Source organism: Chrysochloris asiatica, unplaced genomic scaffold, assembly GCF_000296735.1.
Source record: "Chrysochloris asiatica unplaced genomic scaffold, ChrAsi1.0 scaffold00167, whole genome shotgun sequence".
In the NCBI taxonomy this organism is placed as follows: Eukaryota; Metazoa; Chordata; class Mammalia; order Afrosoricida; family Chrysochloridae; genus Chrysochloris; species Chrysochloris asiatica.
The window spans coordinates 5538162-5544774 of record NW_006408685.1 but is presented as its reverse complement, the minus strand read 5'-3'; the positions used below and the strand labels follow the sequence as shown (position 1 = coordinate 5544774).

Below are 6613 nucleotides of genomic sequence, written 5' to 3'. Positions count from 1 at the left end.
TGGAGGGTCAGAGAAAAAGAGGAAGACCCCCAACGAGATGGATCAGCCAGGTGGCATCATTGATGGCATCAAGTGTGGTAGCGGTAGTAAGGTTGGCCCAGGATCTGACATTGTCTCGTTCTGCTGTGCATGGGGTCACTATGAGTCGGTTCTGACTCGATGGCACCTGACAACAACAACAACAATACAGGGATCACATTGCAAATATTGTACAAACAAAAGAAGACAAAATATATGATTGGGACTTACTAAAAATTAGAAACTTTATGCATCAAATGATTTTTCCAAAAGCATGAAAAGGGAGCCCACAGAATGGGGAAAAACATATTTTGCAATGACATGTCAGAAAAGGGGCTAATTTGTAAAATATACAGGAAGACAAATAACCCAATTGAAAAATGAGCACAGGACATGAACAGACACTTCAGCAAGGAAGACATTCAGGCAGTCAACAAATATATGAAGAAATGTTCACGTTCATTAGCCAATAGAGAGATGCAAATCAAAACAACAATGTGATCCCATCTCACACCAGCAATAACAACGAAGTTCAAAAAGCAGAGGACAGTAAATACTGGTGAGTACGTGGAGAGATTGCGACCCTCCTACATTGCTGGTGGGAATGTAAAATAGTTCAACGACTCTGGAAAACCACATGGCACTTCCTCAGTAAGATAAAAATAGGTATTTACCTTATGATTCAGCAATTCCTCTACTTGGTATATATTCACAAGAAATATGAGCCAGAACACAAATAAATATATGTAAACCAATATTTATTGTAGCACTTGCCAATTCATCTTGCTGGAGGTCTTCCTCTTTTTGTCTGACCCTCCACCTTACCAAACATGATATCTTTCTCTAGCAACTGGTCCCTCCTGACAATATGTCCAAAATATGAGAGATGATGTTTGGCCATCTTGGCCTCCAAGGAGCACTCTGGCTGCAATTCCTCCAACACATATCTGTTGGTTCTGTTAGCAGCCCATGGAACCTGTCCACCATGGGTGACCCTGCTGGTATTTAAAATACCAGTGACATAGCTTCCAGAATCACAGAAACTCACAAGCCACCACAGTATGAGAAACTGACAGATGAGTGGTGGGGAGACAGCCTTAGTGCCCTTCAGTGGAAGAATGGATTTAAAAAAAGAAAAACAAAAAAAAACTATGTTGCATACACACAATGGAATATTATGCTTCCTTGAATAATAACACAGAAACTGCAAACCACCATATAACATGGATGAAACTTGAAAACATTATGCCTAGTGAAATTAATCAGTTACAAAAGGAAAAATATTGCATAAGACCATTATGGTAAAAGCTTAAGAAAAAATACCCATGTTAAAGGGGGGGAAATCTTTGTTGGTTACCAAGGATGGGATGGAGGGGATGGTAAAGCACAGGGAAGGGCATAGACATATCATAGTTTGGATGTTTGGGAGGGCAATACAGAAGAAGTGGGAGGGGAATGGAAGAAAAAAATAGATAGGGAACACTTAGGCAGGTTTCCATGGGCTAAATGGGACAGAGGTAAATAGTGATATATGCTCACCCTTGGAAGAACAGGGCTTTGTGATATAGGGATCAAGGCATAGTCTGAATGGCTAAAAGAGGTGAAATAATATAAAGATGCATGATTGTCTTATGAATATTGGTTTCCCTTACCTACTACTGCAAAATAGACACTTGAGTGGGATAGACAAGAATATCAGTGAACATGATCAGAGAAAGCCTATAAGCCTATAACTCATTGGAATACCTAAAAGTGGTTCTAGAACTTGCCCAGTGAAATAGACTTTTGTGGAGCCTTTGTAGTGTATAGGACCTTAGATGGAATCCTGAACCCCATACAGAACCTTCTGAAGTGGGACATTCCCCCTGGAAAAGACAAGCAGACAATCCTGGAGGAGTTACAGGAACAGAAGAGACTTCTTGAAAGGTAGAGCAGTAGGGAAAAGCCAAAACAAAAGCAACAGTATGATTGGCAACTACAAGAACAAGCAAGTTGTTTGCTGGGGGGCCATCAAGGCAAGTAATCAAGTGTGAATGGAAGTGTGGGAAAGGCAGCAATGACTTCAACCACATTCTATGGACCCCAGATGACCTGGAAATGAGAGAGAGGAAAGGAAGGGCTGGTTGGTCCGAAGTATGATGAGACCTGGGGACTCCTGAGCCCATGGACAAGGACATAGCCACAAAGGTCTAAAGCTGAGATTGAAGTTTCCATCTAATATGAAGTGAGGGGAGATGCACAAGAACACCCAAGTTTGCAGATGGTATCTATTGACCTAGCTTCAATTGTTTGATGATCACAACTCGACTAGCAGAAGACAAAAAGAAAAATTGATAAAGGAAACAAGTGCAAATTGCTTCACTTTGATGAACTTGACCTATGCTTATGGATATAGTAGTTCAAAATACCAACTAAGAGGGAAGGAGTCTTCATTCTATCCTCTCTGTACACTAAGTTAATAGGGACGGGCAACACAGACACTGGCTACCTAAAATTTAGACATTGGCCACCTAAAATGGGGTGGGGGTGTTATAAAGGCATGAAGGGACTAGCTTACAAGTTTTCAAAAGGGAGTTTAGTTTCAGAGTCTGCGGGGGAAGGTAGAATCCCCACTGAATAGTTTTCATCTTGTCTAGATGAGTCTGGTGAATGGAGATGGTGATAAGATTCTTGTTTCAATAGTGAGTAATTGTTATCATGACTAATTGCGGTGGTCACAACTGTAAAGGTAGAAATTTTGTAGCAAAAAAGATGGAGTAGTTCATCTTACAGTCCAGAAACAGAGGGCCCTGGGACCATCAAGGTAGAAGATCATGAGCGTTATGTGGGACCCTATCCAGAGAAGCAGCGACACCAGAGATGGAGGCAGAGATCATGACATGGAGAGAGAGAACAGCTAAGGACTCTAGAGTCATGGAAAGAGAAAGAAGGTGTGCTGGTGGCCAGGATGAAGGCTTGCAGAATGTTCCCTTTAGTTGTGTAAATAACTATATATTCATGAGTGTGTTTGTGTACATCCAAAAAATAATAATAAAAATAACAGAGGGAATAGAAACAAATACTGTTGAATGGTGATGCACAGAGGAGTTGTAACCATTGGAATGAAACGAAATACAAAAGGACAAGTGTAAAACCAATGCTCTCCCATGTAAACTGCCACACAATTCACAATAAAATCTTTAAAAAAAAATCCTAAAAAGAGAAAATAAAAATAATAGTAATTTAAATTAACAAAAAATGGTATTCTGATTGGCCACTACAAGAACAAACAAGTTTGTTGCCGGGGAGCCATCAAGGCAAGCAATCAAGTCCCTTCAGGATAAATCCCCCTCCAAGACTGAGACTCAAAGGGAACACACGAGCAAGCATGTAAGCTTGCTGGTGACCACGTTGGTCTACTTGTGAGTAGAAGTGGGGGAAAGACAACAATGAAGATATGGGCTGAGTTCGACCAAGTTCCATTGACTCCCATCGACCTGGAAATGGGAGAGAGAAGAGAAAGGGCTGGTTGATCTGAAGTACGATGAGACCTGGGACCTCCTGAGCCCTTGGACAAGGACATAGCCACAGAAGTCTAAAGATGAGAGTGAAGTGTCCAGCTGATATGAAGTAAGGGGAGACACACAACAACACACAAATGTGCAGATCGTACCCATTTGACCTAGCTTCAATGGCTTAATGATCAGAACTCGACTAGGGGAAGATAAAAATATTTAATAAAAGAAGAAAGTGTAAATTGCTACAATTTGATGAACTTGACCTATAATTATGAATGTTATAGCTCAAAATACCAACTGACAGGGAAGGAATCTTCACATCAAGAATCAAACCTGTTCTGTCTGTACACAGGTTTGATAGGGACAGGCAACTTAGACACTGGCTACCTAAAATTGGGAGGGGGAAAGCAGTAAAGGCACAAAATGATTGGCTTATAATTTTTCAAGAGGGAGATTAGTTTCAGAGCGTGCAGGGGAAGGGAGAATGAATCCCCACTGGATAAGCTAAACCTCTTTTGCAGCAGAATCTATGAGGGTGAGTCAAAAAATACCTCTACTCTGACTGTAGAATTTATTTTAATCCACTTTTAGAAAAGACAAATACATCATTTTTGACATAATCTTCTTGCTTTTCAATACACTTTGCCCATCTTTCAACAAGCTTCCATATTTCCTTATTTTAAAATGTTTTACTTTGAACTGCAGGCCACAAATGCACTGCAGTCTTCATTTCTTCATCAGAGGTGAATCTTCATACCCCAAAAGCTGCTTTCAGGAGACCAAACAGGTGAAAGTCTGATGGGACAAGATCAGGGCTGTAGGAAGGATGCTTTAATACCTCAAAGCAAAGTTTTGCAGCGTGTCAACAATGTGGGCAGAGGTGTGCAGACTTGCATTGTCATGCAAGATCACAATGCCCTTGGATAGCAGTCCTCTGTGTTTAATCCTAAATTTAGGATTCAGCTCTTCAGTGATTGTTGAGCCTTTTTCCTGATAGTGTTCTAATGGTGGCCCTTGAGAATTCCAGAAAACTGTAAGCATCAATTTTCCAACTAATGGTTGACTTTTGAACTGTATCTTGCTTGGCAATTTAAGATGTTTTCATTCTATACTCTACCACTTATTCTCAAGCTCGTTATGATGAATGCTTCATCACCAGTTACAATTTATTTTTAAAGAAAATTTTCCCTTCTTTTGAGTATCAGTACAAATTTTGTTTGCAGGTGCCCTAACACTTCTGTTTATGTTCTTCCATGAATTATTTGAGTATCCATTTCAAACAAACTTGTTGAAACCCAAGTCTGTTGTGAATTATATCATAGGTAGAGCCATGACTGACTTGCAAATGACTTGCCACATAATCCACTGTCACTCATCTATTCGACAGGGTAATTTCACATGCACACTCAATGTTGTCATCACCTGTGAGTTTTTGTAATGATTTTAATAAGAATCACTTTTATTATAAACAACTTAATTATAAAATAATTTCTTAAACACAGCCCTTTTATAAGCTGTGAACAATTTGTACTTGTTCACACTTGCCATCTTGGTACTTCCTGATCAAAAAAGTGACTTGTCGCAATGGCCCACCACCCGGCTGGGTGCGGGATCCCAGACTGCGCCCAGGTACATTGTGCCAAGCTTTGACCTTTTTCCTGCACATCACATCCCCACCCAGCTCTCGACTCCTTCGACTGCTCAGCACCCTAGCTGGAGAGTCCAGCGAACAGCAGGAGCTGGAGACCCTCAGCCAGGACCCCCGACTCTATGAGGAGTGGAAGTGGTTCTGCTGCCCCACACTACTGGAAGTGCTGGATCAGTTTCTGTCAGTGGCATTGCCTGTGCCCCTGCTCCTCACCCAGCTGCCTCTGCTCCAACCACGGTACTACTTGGTCAGCTCAGCACCCAGTGCCCACCCAGGAGAGATCCACTTCACAGTCGCTGTGCTGGCATACAAGACCCAAGATGTGCTGGGCTCACTGCACTATGGAGTCTGCTCCACATGGCTGAGCCAACCTAAGGCTGGAGAACCTGTGCCCTGCTTCATCAGGGGTTCTCACAGAGATAGAACTAGGATTCACCAGCAGGCCCTGTTGCTTTTTGAAAACATCATTTTTGTGTCCTTGAGATTGGTCTGATGTTGGGAGGCATGGCTTTCAAGGGACTGTGGTCCATATCTCCACTTTATCCAAGAAGAAAGGATTATGGTAAAAGCCATATTTGAAATTGAGGACCCAAAGAAAGTGAGAAATCTCAGGATGCTCTTTGCTTATACTATGTTCAGAGTCTTCATTCAGCAACCGAGAAGCTGAAAGTCTTGGTGGGGGGGGGGGGGGAGACAAAGAAAGAGTTCCCAGGATGATGCCAACTAGGCCTGAAGGCCCAAACATATCCATGAGTCTAAAGTATGCCTACACTGTACCAACCTACGAAATACAAACCAACTACCAATATTAAGACTATTTAAAACAAATATACTCAGTGGGTCATTTTGAAAAAAAAAAAAAAAAGTGGCTTATAAGTGGAGACAATTGATAAGCACCAGAGATATTATATTTCATCCAATAGATACTATGCTTCCTATGTACACTGGTCACAGACAAAGCAGCACATTTGATTCTGTTGTCATCATAGTGATAGATAATGAGGCAAGGGAAGTTCTGCTCTAGGCTTTAAAAAGGCTATTTATAGATAATTGAAAAATGGTTTGAATCAGGGGGAAAGTTACTCAGGTTGCTAATTTTTAGAGTTTTACGCAAAAGGGTGTGATCGGAAAGTTCAGTTCTTAATATGCTTATTTTCACTGCTTCATACTATTTTTAAATATAATTTGTAAAATAAAAGATTGATGTGATGGCAATTCTGAAATTAGAAAAGACATAAAAATACATAAAATGCAGAATAAATTTCCATGCAATCATATAATAACTAATATTTAGTGAACAATTATTGTCTGACATGTGCTCTTGTTAACTTATTAGCTCATTTAATCCTAACAACAACCCTCTTCAGCTACTGTACCATAATTATGTCTATTTTACAGATGAAGAAACTAAGACATAATGTTTGCACAGATACTAAGTAGAAAAGATACA

The 6613-nt window shown here is 40.6% G+C and overlaps 1 pseudogene; it reads left to right on the top strand.

The window, feature by feature from the left end:
• Window positions 1-5656, top strand: part of LOC102831795 — a 77129-nt pseudogene extending 71473 nt beyond the window's left edge.
• Window positions 5657-6613: the final 957 nt, after the last annotated feature.